The sequence below is a fragment of the Chlorocebus sabaeus genome, chromosome 15 (assembly GCF_047675955.1).
Source record: "Chlorocebus sabaeus isolate Y175 chromosome 15, mChlSab1.0.hap1, whole genome shotgun sequence".
NCBI classification, from domain to species: Eukaryota; Metazoa; Chordata; class Mammalia; order Primates; family Cercopithecidae; genus Chlorocebus; species Chlorocebus sabaeus.
In genome coordinates this window covers 49,142,067-49,155,249 of record NC_132918.1, presented here as the reverse complement: position 1 = coordinate 49,155,249, position 13,183 = coordinate 49,142,067, and the positions used below count along the sequence as shown (strand labels likewise).

Below are 13,183 nucleotides of genomic sequence, written 5' to 3'. Positions count from 1 at the left end.
TTTTTTGTGGGTTTTTGTTTTGTTTTGTTTTGTTTGAGATGGAGTCTTGCTGTATCACCCAGGCGGGACTGCAGTGGCATGATTTTGGCTCACTGCAACCTCTGCCTCCTGGGTTCAAGCGATTCTCCTGCCTCAGCCTCCCAAGTAACTGGGATTACAGGTGCCTGTCACTACGCCTGGCTAATTTTTATATTTTTAGTAGAGATGGGGTTTCACCATGTTGGCCAGGCTGGTCTCAAACTCTTGACCTCAAGTGATCTGCCCACCTCAGCCTTCCAAAGTGCTGGGATTATAGGCGTGAGCCACCACACCCACCTAATTTTTGTACTTTTAGTAGAGACTGCGTTTCGCCATGTTGCCCAGTCTGGTCTCAAACTCCTGAGCTGAAGCAATCTGCCTGCCTCAGCCTCCCAAAGTGCTGGGATCACAGGGGTGGGTCACGGCCCTCTAGCCTGTGTTATGTTCTTACTGGTTAAAGGAAATTTTGATACACTTTGAATAATAAAGCCTTTATTATACTTGTAAATATTCTTTATGGACTCTTTTTGCTCTGTTGCCTCTTAACTCTTATTTTGGTTTATTTTTTAAATTGTAATGGTTTTAAATGAACATTATCACAGATATAACAGTCTTCTGTGGGCTTTTCTTAATCACTTATCCCTATATATTATATAATCCATCATTTCCCCACTGATTTGAGTTGGCAACTCTGTTAAATGAAAAATTCTATTTTATATGGATTCTCTTTAGGATATTGTTTTGTTTATCTGTATCTTGATTTCTGTGTATCATCACACTATATAGTATTTAGACTCTATATTTGTGATTGTAAAGTAAAATACATGTGTAAATTTTGTGTCAATACTGTCTGTTCAGTTTTAGTATCCAACTAGTGTGAGCCTTATAAAAACCATTAAGGTAACTTACAGAGCGTACAAAAAGAATAGTTTATGTATGGAAAATAGTCTATTCTTTCCATTTTGAGAGAACCAACTAAAGTCATTTGGACTTGGTGTCTCTTACTGGGGTAAAGCTCTTTTTTGTAAAAATTTATGGTTTGAACCTTTTAATTTTCCAAAAATATTTTGTATTTCATCTGTTTTCACATTTACTAATTGAAAACACTTTTGATCAAATTGATTTATTATTTAAATTTATTAAATGGTTTTGGTGTGGTTTTTCATTACATTTTGTGTCCATTAACTTGTGTTTTTATCTTAAATCTCTCCTCCTTTCTTTGGATTTATTTTAGTCTTGAGCTAAAAATCCGGCTTTTTTGTTAGTCGTATATTTTAATGATGTTTTAATGAATGTATCTAAGGCTATGGGTTTTACTTTGAGTTCTGCTCTGATTACATTATTGTTTTGAATTTTTGGATATTTGTTTTTATTGTCTTTTTAATTCAAGGATTAAGACACAATTTTCTAAATTTGTATTATTAATTTCTAATGTATTTTGAGATGTTAGAGAATGTGGCCTCCTTTTTTTTTTTTTTTTAAAGTGTTTTTTAGTTTTGAATTGTGTTTTGTTTTTGTAATGTAAGTCATGGTCAGTTTGGGGACAGTGTTCCAAGTTTGTAGAGAGTACATTTCTTGGTGACTACAAAATTCTACATATACTAGGTATCTGTTGTGTTTTAAAAATACATATTGCCCTTTCTGTTATTCTTTACTCAGTCTGTGGGTTTCTGGAGAGCTATGTTGACATCTCTGGTCATGATTGTGGTGAATTTTGTAACTCTGCTTTTGCTTTAATCATTTGAAGCCACTTAGCATCACAGAGGTTCATGGCTGTTACGCTGTATCTTCTTGATGTGTTTTTATTTACTTTTATTAAACACACAGTATCTTCACCCTTGCAAATGCTTTTTTACTTGAATTCTAGTTTGCATACAGTAATAATGCCATATCTGCATTTCCTTTTGTTAGCCAAGACCTATTTTATTTTCTTGTTTATTTCAACCATTGGTGTTTTAATTTTAGGTTGTCTTCTATAACAGCATTAAGTGGATTTTTTAACTGACTGTGATAATGTCCTTTATTGTTTCACGACTTTTAAATCATTTCTGCCATATTATTGACATTTTAATTACAAATTGTTCTTGAATGTAGGCCAGGCGCAGTGACGCACACCTGTAATGCCAGCTACTCGGGAGGCTGCGGCACAAGTATCGCTTGAACTGGGAGGCAGAGGTTGCAGCAAGTGGAGATTGAGCCACTGCACTGCAGCCTAGGTGACGATGAGGCTGTCTCAAAAAAAAGTTATCGAATATAAACAAATTTAACACTTTAGCCTTATGTAAAATACAAATACAGTGACAAAATCATTGGCTGCCTGGTGAAGGGTAAAAAGGAGCATTTTGGATGTGATGGTAATGTTCTATATCTTCAATGGAGTGGTAGCTGCACAGATTTTACAACCGTCAAAACTCAGTGGAATTGTATACCTGAAATAGAGGAAACTTACTATATGCAAATTATTCCTTAGAATTGATAAGGAAAAGCAATCAAAACATCTTATTTAGATGTTACCAGTAAATCTTAGCAGATCTCTGCTCACCATTGCCTTACGTAGTTTTCCTCTTTGCCTTATTATTATTATATTTTCACCCAGGCTGGAGTGCAGTGGTGCCGTTGGTTCATTGCAGCCTCCACAAGCTTCCACCTCTCGGGTTAAAGTGATTCTCCTGCCTCAGCCTCCCAAGTAGCTGGGATTACAGGCATGCACCACCACACCCGACTAATTTTTGTGTTTTTAGTAGAGATAGGGTTTCACCATGTTGGCCAAGCTGGTCTCGAGCTCCTGATCTCAAGCTATCTGCCTGCCTCAGCCTCCCAAAGTGCTGAGGTTACAGGCGTGAGCCACTACACCCAGCTGTCTTTATTCTTGACGTTCTAAAATTTTACCTTTTAGTGTCGTGGTATAGGATGTTTTCCAGTATTTTTTAACATTTCCAGTCTAGACACAAGCTTGTTATTTCTTTGAGAGTTCTTGCCCCACCCTCTTTTCCTGTGGAGTTACTATTAGATTTGTTTGTATTTCTGGTTCTCTCCCCAGTGTCTCAACAATTTTTCATATACTCCCTCTCTGTTAGCCCAGTGTTATAGAATACCTGACTTGATCTTTAGCTCACTGAATTTTTCTTCAACTTGACCAGTTCTCCTGAGGTTAAATTTTTGTCTTTAACAGCTTTATTGAGGTGTAATTAACATACAATAAACTGCACGTATTTGAAGTGTACGTAGTTAGTTTTGGCATACACTCGTGTATGTGTGTGCATATGCTATATGCATTAAACTATCACTGTAATCAAGATAATGAACATTTATCACCCCAAATATTTCCTCTTGGCCCTTTGTAACCCATCTCTGTTCTTAACTCTCCAGGCTCCAAGCAAAAGTAAATCTGCTTTTTGACACTCTGTGTTAAATATAGTCATGCCTTCTGAGAAATGTGCTTAGCTGTTTTCATTGATTTCATTGTGTTATAAAGTGGACTTGCACAATCTAGATGGCGTAGCGCACTACACGTATAGGCCATATGGTATAGACTGTTGCTCCTAGCTACAAACTTGTACAGCATTTTACTGGATGAATACTGTCGGCAGTTGTAACACTATGGTAAATATTTGTCTATAAACATATCTCAGCATAGAAAAGGTACAGTAAAAATGCCATGTAAACATCAAAAATGGTATACCTATATAGGGCACTGACCTTGAATGGAGCTTGGCAGGATTGCAGTTGCAGTGAGTGAGTGGTGAGTGAATATGAAGGCCTAGAACATTACTGTACACTACTGTAGACTTTATAAACACTGTACACTTAGGCTATACTAAATTTATTAAAATTTTTTTTTACTTCAGTAATAACCTTATCTTACTGTAATGTTTTACAACTTTTTTTTTTTAATTGAGATGGGGTCTTGCTATGTTGCCCACGCTGGTCTCGAACTCCTGGCTTTAAGCGATCTTCCCACCTCAGCCTCGCAAAGCTATGGGATTGCAGGTGTGAGCCTCCATACCCAGTGATTTTATATACTTTTAATAACACTTAGCTTTTAAAGCACAAACATACTGTACAGCTGCACAAAAAGATTTTCTTTATATTCTTATTCTATAACCTTTTATCTATTTAAAAGTTTTTTTTAACTTTTTAAACTGTTTTGTTAAAAACTAAGACACAAACATGCACATTAGCCTAGACCTACACAGAGGCAGGATCATCAGTATCACCATCTTCCACCTTCATATCTTGCCCTACTGGAAGGTCTTCAGGGGCGGCAACACATACGGAGCTGTCCTCTGCGATGACAGTGCCTTCTTCTAGATACCTTCTGAAAGATTGCCTGAGGCTTTTTACAGTTAACTTTGTAAGTAGAAGGAGTACACTGTAAAATAACAATAAAAAGTACAGCGTAGTAAATACATAAACCCATAGCAGTTTATTATCATTATTAAGTATTATGCATTGTACATTGTTGTTACGTACTACACTTTTATGTGACTGGTAGGTTTGTTTATACCAGCGTTGCTACAAACACGTGAGTAATGCATTGTGTTGCGACATCACTAGGCCATAGAAATTTTTCAGCTTTATTATGAGCTTAATGGGACTATTGTTGTGTATGCAGTCTGTCACTGACTGAAATGTTTCATGGTGTATGTCTGTATGTGGAATCATGCAGTATGTTTTTTTGGGGGGGAGGGTCTGACTGTCATAGAAGATGACAGGTCATGTGCATGTTATTGTCTCTTTCTTCTTTCTTTTTCTTTTCTTTCTTTTTTTTTTTTTTTTTAAGACGGAGTCTCATACCGTCGCCCGGGCTGGAGCGCAGTGGCACGATCTCAGCTCGCTGCAACCTCCGCCTCCTGCATTCAAGCAATTCTCCTGCCTTAGCCTCCCAAGTAGCTAGGATTACAGGTGCCTGCTACCACATCTGGCTAACTTTTTGTATTTTTAGTAGAGACCGGGTTTCACCATGTTGGCCAGGCTGGTCTTGAACTCCTGATCTCAGGTGATGCGCCTGCCTCGGCCTCTCAAAGTACTGGGATTACAGGCATGAGCCACTGTGCCCTGCCTCTTTTTTCTTTAGCATAATTATTTTGAGATCCATCTATGTTTCCATGTGTGTCCGTAGTTCTTATTGCTGAATAGTATTGCATTGTATGGATATAGCCAAATTTATTAATTCATCTGTTGGTGGATATTTGGGTTGTTTGCAGTTTTCAGTGATTACAAATAAAGTGTCTGAACATTCGCGTTTCCCTGCTGTGTGAACATGTGCTTTTATTTTTCTTGGGTAGATATCTAGGAGTAGATTGGCTGGATCTTTTGGTAGGTGTGCATGTTGCTAACTTTTCAAAAGATTGTCAAACTTTTTTTCTTTAAAAAACAAACAAACAAACAAAAAACATTCCCACCTGCAGGATGTGAGAGTTTCAGTTGCTCCACTTCTGGGTCATTACATGGTATGGTCAGTCTTTAAAATTTCTAGCATTCTGGTGAGTATGTAGTGGTAGCTCATTATAGCTTTGATTTGCCCTTTCCTGGTGACTAATGATTTGGAACACCCTTTTTATGGGCTTATTTTTGCAATCCTTGTATCTTGGGGAAGTTTCTGTTCAGATCTTTTACCTGTTTCAAAAAATGTGTCTTGGACTGGGCGCATTGGCTCACACCTGTAACCCCAGCACTTTGGGAGGCCAGGGCGGGAGGATCACTTAAGCCCAGGAGTTTGAGAGCAGACTGGACAACAGAGCAAGATCCCCTTCTCGGCTGGGCATGATGGTTCATGCCTGTAATCCCAGCAGTTTGGGAGGCCGAGGCAGGAGGATCACTTGAAGTCAGGAGTTCAAGAACAGCCTGGCCAATATGGTGAAACCCCATCTCAAGTAAAATTAGAAAAAAAAATTTTTTTTAAAAGATCCCCCCTTCTCTACAGAAGAAGAATTTGTTTTTAATTAGCTGGGCATGGTGGTACGTGCCTATAGTCCTAGCTACTGGGGAGGCTGGGGCAGGAGGATTGCTTGAGCCCAGGAGTTTGAGGCTGCAGTGCGCTGTGATTGTGCCACTGCACTCCAGCTTGGGCAGCAGAACGAGACCCTGTCTCTAAAATAAAATAATATGTTTTGTTGTAAAAGTTCTTTGTATATTCTAGATATGAGTGAGGCATTTATTTTATGTTTTGCAAATATTTTTTCCCAGTCTTTGGTTTGCTTTTTCATTTTAGTAACTGTCTGGGTTCTTCTGTAGTTTGATTCTTCTTCAGTTAAGCTTCTCTACTAAGTTTTTTATTTCAATAATCAGAATATGATACCTGATTTTTGAAAATTATCCTTCACCTTCTGCGGTTTTAATTATGCTTATTTTTCTTTGTTCTATTTGCTGATATGGCCCAGTGTTTTCAGGTATTGCTGTCTTCGTTGAGTTTTGTACTTTTCTTTATGGATTAGGTGTATCTTGAATGTGTGATAATAACTGGTTTTGTGCTCCTCTTCTGTGTGTTTAGACTTTCCTGTTACAACATTCGGGGATGGAGGTAGCCTGTAGAGCCAAGAGCAGCCTGGGTGTGGAGGCTGTCTGCTCCTTTAACCTTTCACCAACGCTTTCAGAACATTGCCCACTTTTTCAGCCCAAGCACCCAAGCTCCCTGTTCCTACTTCAAGCAGATGCTGCTGCTACTGTTGCTAGTTGCTTGGCACCAGGGACTCATGCATACTGAGAGAAGCAAAGCTGTGCCCATCTGACTGCTCCTGCTGTGGTACTCCATCTCATAACCTAGTCTTTGACCCAGAGCTCCCTCCTTCTCTCCATCTTTGGTGAACCAACTACCTTATTTCTGGGTGGCCTTTTCTCTGATGTCCCTTTTCTTCCTCTCCCTGCTAGAGAGGATTCTTTTTCTGTTTTTTCCCTAGCATCCAGTATCTATAATTCATTGTTTACATATCTATCATTCGTAATAACTGAACTCTTGTAGAGAAGCAGCAGCTATTATTCACATGTGAGTGTCTATCACCCTGAGTAACACAGACTATTTGAATGAGACATTTTTATTTAGAGAATGGGCGTTTTAATTAGAAAAGACAATAGAGCTTGAGACCCCCTGGGAGAGCAGGCCAGGTAAGGTACCACATGGAGAGATACTGGTCTGTTTCTTTTACTGGTAGGTTAATCTTAGGCAGGTTATTTAATCTTGTTTAATCTTTTTATATTACAATAATTTTAATTATATAAAATGTGAGAATGTGTGTATACATACATATATCTGCATACATTTTATTAAAACAGTGCATGTTCATTGGGTTTCGGTTTTTGTTTTTTGTTTTGAGACAGAGTCTCACTCTGTCACCCAGACTGGAGTGCAATGGCACAATCTTGGCTCACTGCAACCTCTGCCCTCCCAGACTCAAGCGATTCTCCCACCTCAGCTTCCCAAGTAGCTAGGATTACAGGTGCATGCCACCATGCCCAGCTAATTTTCATATTTTTAGTAGAGACCAATTTTCACCATGTTGGCCAGTCTGGTCTTGAACTCCTGACCTCAGGTGATCTGCTTGCTTTGGCCTCTCAAAGTGCTGGGATTATAGGCATGAGCCACTGTGCCTGGCCAACAAATGGTTTTTTAAACAGTACTGGGACAACTGGATATTTCCATGCAGAACAATGAAGGTGGACCCCTACCTTAAACCGTATACAAAAATTAACTCAAAATGGATAAAAGACCCAAACTTGAGAGCTAATTTATGAAATTCTTAGAAGTAAACGTAGACGCAAGTCTTTATGACCTTGGATTAGTCAGTGTTATTTTAGATATGCCACTAAAAGCACAAGCAACCAAAGGAAAAATAGATAAGTGGTACTTCATCAAAATTAATAACTTTTTTGCTTAAATAACATTATTACGAAAGTAAAAGGATAACTCATGGAATGGGAGAAAATAATTGCACATTATGTATTTGATAAGGGACTTGCATCTATATATAAAGAACTTTTAAAACTTAATAAAAAAGTCACATAAACAAATTTAAAAATGAGAAAATGATCTGAATAGACAGTTCTCCATAGAAAATATACAAATAACCAATGAGTTTATGAAAAAATGCCCAGCATCATTAGCCATTAGGAAAAATGCAAATTAAACCCACAAAGAGATATTACATTGTATCCACTAGGATAGCTGTGTTAATGAGGATGAGGAGGAATTGGATCCCTGCTGTAGGAGTGTAAAATGGTGAAACTGCTTTGGAAGACAGTCTGCCGGTTACTCAAAAGGCTAGAGTTACCATATGACCTAGCAGTGTCACTCCTAGGTATATACCCAAGAGAAATGAAAGCATTTCTTTACACAAAAACTTGTGCATTAATGTTTATAACATTATTCACAATGGCCAAAAGGTATAAATAACTCACATGCACATCATCTGATTAATGAATTCATCAAATATTGTATATCCATACACAGTGGGCTATTACTCAGCCATAAAAAGGAATGGAGTACTGATATATGCTGTAGCATAAATGAACCTTGAAAACACCTTATGTGGAAGAAGCCAGTGACAAAGGCCATGTATTACATGATTCCATTTCTAGGAAGTGTCTAGAAAATAGATCTATAGAGACAAAGTAGACTAGTGATTGCCAGGAGCTGGGTGCAGGGAAGGAGAGGAATGGGAATGGGTATGGAGTTCTGGGAGGAGGTGTTGAAAATATTTTAAAATTTATTGTGGTGCTGGTTGTACAACAATGAATATAAAATGTAAACTTCACACTTTATGTGAATGGTATGCGAATAATAACAGTTTTTAAAATCAGCATTATTTTTAAAAATTCAAGTATACAAAAGATTATAAACTTGCACCTGTTCATATAATGGATTTTTTAGAAATTACACATGTCTCTGCTTTAAAATGTTTTAAACTATAAACAGAATACTGGTTTATTTATCAGGTGGAAATGGTTGCTAGTCATCAGAATTTTCTGAGAGGCCCAATCTTTCTAGTGTCTAGGTCCCTGAAGATAACTAGAAAGTATGCAGAGGTTGGGAGTAAGATCACAGGGTCTAGTCATGTGTTGAGGGGGCATATTTCCAGGCCCTCATGAAGTCCAGTGACTTTTCCCTATGTCCAGATTATGTGTGCTGGTGTTGCAGCCGGACGCAGTGGTTCACACCTGTAATCCCACCACTTTGGGAGGCTGAGGCGGGCAGATCACCTGAGGTCGGGAAGTTTGAGACCAGCCTGACGAACATGGAGAAGCCCCGTCTCTACTAAAAATACAAAATTAGCCAGGTGTGGTGGCGCATGCCTGTAATCCCAGCTACTCAGGAGGCTGAGGCAGGAGAACCCAGGTGGCCCAGGTTGCGGTGAGCTGAGATCGTGTCATTGCTCTCCAGCCTAGGCAACAAGAGAGAAACTCCATCTCAAAAAAAAAAAAAAAAAAAAAGGATCAGTTGAGTGTAGTGGCACACAACTTCTTGGTATTCCCAACTTCTCAGGAGGCTGAGACAGGAGAATCACTTGAGCCAAGAATTCTAAGGATGCAGTGAGCTTTGATTGTACCACTGTACTCCAGCCTGGGTGACAGAGAAAGACCCTGTCTCAAAAAAAAAATTTTTTTTGTTTGGTGTGTTTTCCAGGTTTCTGACATAGAGCTTCTAAAGACCCTGGAATTTGAGTAGTTGGAGTGTCTTTATTATGCTAATGAAGTGACTGGCAGTGGGTCCAGATAGCTTCAAGATGGAGGCTTATCCCCCAGAAAGACCAAACCAAGTCCCAACATGGTTGGGACTTTAAGCTAGCCAGACCTCCAAGGACGGCAGGAGAGAGGGCTGGAAATTGAGCTCTATTGTGTGCCCTATGGTTTAGTCAATCATACCTACATAATGAAACCCCAGTAAAAACTCTGGACACTGAAGCTTAGTGGAGCTGCCAGGTTGGGAAACACATGTGCTGGGAGGGAGATTGCCCAATTCCTCAAGGAGAGGATGCAGAAGCTGCATTGCCTCCCAGACCCCTTTCTATGTGTATCCTTTACAATAAAACTGGAATCCTAAGTTGAGCACTTACTTTCCTGAGCTCTGTGAGTCATTCTAGTGAACAAACTTGAGGGTGCAGCGGAAACCTCCTGTATTAGTTACCAGTTGGTCAGAAGTGTGGGTAGTGCAAGGACCTCTACAGCGGCATTTCTATGGAGGACTGAGCCTGTCGTGTGGGGTAGTTGGTGCCAGAATTGAATTGTATGCGCAGTGTGGTTGAGGCAGAAGAGCTGGACAGGGCCCGTTTCTCCTTCCCCTGGATGACATGGTGGTAAACCTTGCCAGGTTTCTTTTTGTTTGTTTGTTTGTTTTTGTGTTTTGAGAAGGGGTCTCTCTCTGTCACCCAGGTCGGACCGCAGTGGCGCATTCTGGGCTCACTGCAGCCTCCGCCTCCTGGGTTCAAGCAATTCTCCCATCTCAGCCTCTCAAGTAGCTGGGATTACAGGAGTGCACCACCACGCCCAGCTATTTTTTGCATTTTTAGTAGAGACGGTTTCATCATGTTGGCCAGGCTGGTCTCAAACTCCTGACCTCAGGTGATCTCCCCGCCTCGGCCTCCCAAAGTGTTGGGATTACAAGTGCGAGCCACTGTGCCCGGGCTTGGTTTTTTCTTCTGTAGAGTCCACATGAATCAAACCTCATTTGTCAAAACTTTTTTTGAGAGTAAAATGCAATTCATTGGGTACCTAATATCTGGGTACCTGAGGGTAACTAGAGTGATACGCTTCCATGAAGTCTAGTTGCATTATCATTCCAAAATGTTTCTAGTTTGGTGCTTTTTTCCCCCATTAGGAGTCTTGTTTTTATTTTGTCAAATCTCTTGACTTTTATTTTCCTTTCTATAATGTGAATAATTAAATAGATACTACCTTTACTACTTTTTTTCAGATGGGGGTAGAAATTAGGACACTTACCCAAAGTCACAGGAAAGAGGTCAGGCCGGGATTTGAGCCCTGTTGGATTCTCTAGCACAGCCCATGTACATAACCATTCTGCTGCACTGCCTCCAGGTGGATCTGTCTCACACCCACTTTCCCCCTTATCAAAACTACAAGGAGAGAGAGAGGGAACAGAAATGAAGAGGGGTGCTGGGTACAGTGGCTCACGCCTATAATCCCAGCACTTTGGGAGGACAAGCTGGGTGGATCACTTGAGGTCAGGAGTTTGAGACCAGCCTGGCCATGGCCAACATGGTGAAACCCCGTCACTTCTAAAAATACAAAAATTAGCCAGGAGCGGTGGCAGGCGCCTGTAAATCCCAGCTACTTGGGAGGCTGAAGCAGGAGAATCACTTGAACCGGGAGGCAGAGGTCACAGTGAGCCAAGATTGTACCACTGCACTCCATCCTGGGCAACAAGAGTGAAACTCCATCTCAAATAAATAAATAAAATACTGATGTTTCTTCATCATTTAAGTCCATGTTTGTTTGTTTTTTTTAGTTTGGTTTTTGAGATGGAGTCTCATTCTGTCGCCCAGGCTGGAGTACAGTGGCATAATTTTTAGTGCACTGCAGCCTCTGCCTTCCGGGCTCAAGTGATCATCCCGCCTCAGTCTCCCAAGTAGCTGGGACTATAGGCATGCACCACCATGTCCAGCTAATTTTTTGTATTTTTTGTAGAGACGGGGTTTCACCATGTTGGCCAGGCTGGTCTTGAACTCCTGACCTCAAACTACATCTGAGTAACTAACTTAACTGCCATTTTACACCTGGGTAAGAGTAGCAATTTACAACTTCTGTTTTTATTTTCTGGTATTTTTTCTCTTAGTGGGGGAAGAGGTAGTTGACAAAGTATCATATTTATATGTGAGACTAACTAGTTTAAGTTTTTAAAAATTAGGTTTGGTTCTTGGCAGAAGGATCTTGTTCAAGTAAGGAAAATTCACTTTAGTGCTGGAAATAACTTTTTTACTTGTTTCTAATGGCCACTAGTATATGGCATTAGATTTGGGACATAGCTGTTAATTTGTATACATATTGTATGAACGTAATTCTTTATACTCATTATTTTCATTGTGTAATAGTTCTTTAGAAAGCAGATTTGGAGACAGTTTGTTCATATCTGCTATATATTTATTTGCTTTGTAACTATTTTGTAAATATAATTTACATTATTTTCCTAGAAATTTAAAATCAAAATGTTCAAAACAGTATTGTGATAAGAATATTTTAAGATGACTTAAAAACACTGCTAAATAAACTCTTAGCACTTTTGTTTCAGACATCTCCACTTTAGTGTCAACTGCATGGGTCAACAAACTACTGTGGCCCCAGTCTGCCTATTTTTGTAAGCAAAACTTTATTGGAATACAGCCACACTCATTACATTTATGTTTCTGTCAGCCCTGGTGTAGAGGATTTTATCCCTTCATTCCTGCAAATACCTGGATCTCAAAGATCTTATAAGATCTTTAATAAGATCTTATCTTTAATAAGATCAGTATCTTATTAAACTGGCCTGTGGGCTTTCTGTGTGTTTCATTTCCCTCTATAGCAAACTGATTACTTCTTTGAGATTGGTCTTCCTTTTCTTTTTCTGCAACAGGATCGCAGTATGTGGTAGGGAAGTGATGCTGTCTGAAGGTGACATCCTGTTCTCCTCTCTTCTGTCCTCTCGATCCTTATTTTGGCCACCTGGTAATTGTGGGGGAGGGGTAGAATGCTAGTCTAAATTATAAAATGAAATTGCTTGGGGTTGGGGGAGATTCCTGCCATGCAGTTGAGAAATAAAAGTTACCTGGCTTTCAGTACAATCTGTTTTGGGGTCATGGGGTGTTTTGAGAATCAGAAGAAAGTTGTGGAACCACTCCCCGGGGGGTGGGAAAGAATATATTCAGAAATGTATTATTACAGAAATCTTTGATCAGTTTTTAAACATTGAAATACAAGTGACTTTACCAATGTATTTTAATATACTTGTCGGCAGTCACTTCTGGTGTTAGAACTTTGAATATAGACATTTGAGAAAAATAATTGATTTTAAGTGTTCCCAAAATAAGTCACTGGTTCAGGATAGATCTATCTTAGTGTTCCCAAATTGTGAAAGGAAAAAGATTAAGCCCTTAATGTTGAAACGTGTATCTCCCAAATCTTGCATTGTGCTTGGCAGTAGAGCTGTGAAATTCCGTTGATCAGAGGGCTTGTTTCT

The 13,183-nt window shown here is 39.4% G+C and overlaps 1 protein-coding gene across 1 annotated transcript in view; it reads left to right on the top strand.

Moving 5' to 3' along the window:
- The window catches only part of ATP1B3 (ATPase Na+/K+ transporting subunit beta 3), a 50,635-nt gene that overhangs the window by 14,299 nt on the left and 23,153 nt on the right, over positions 1-13,183 (top strand). The window lies entirely within an intron of this gene.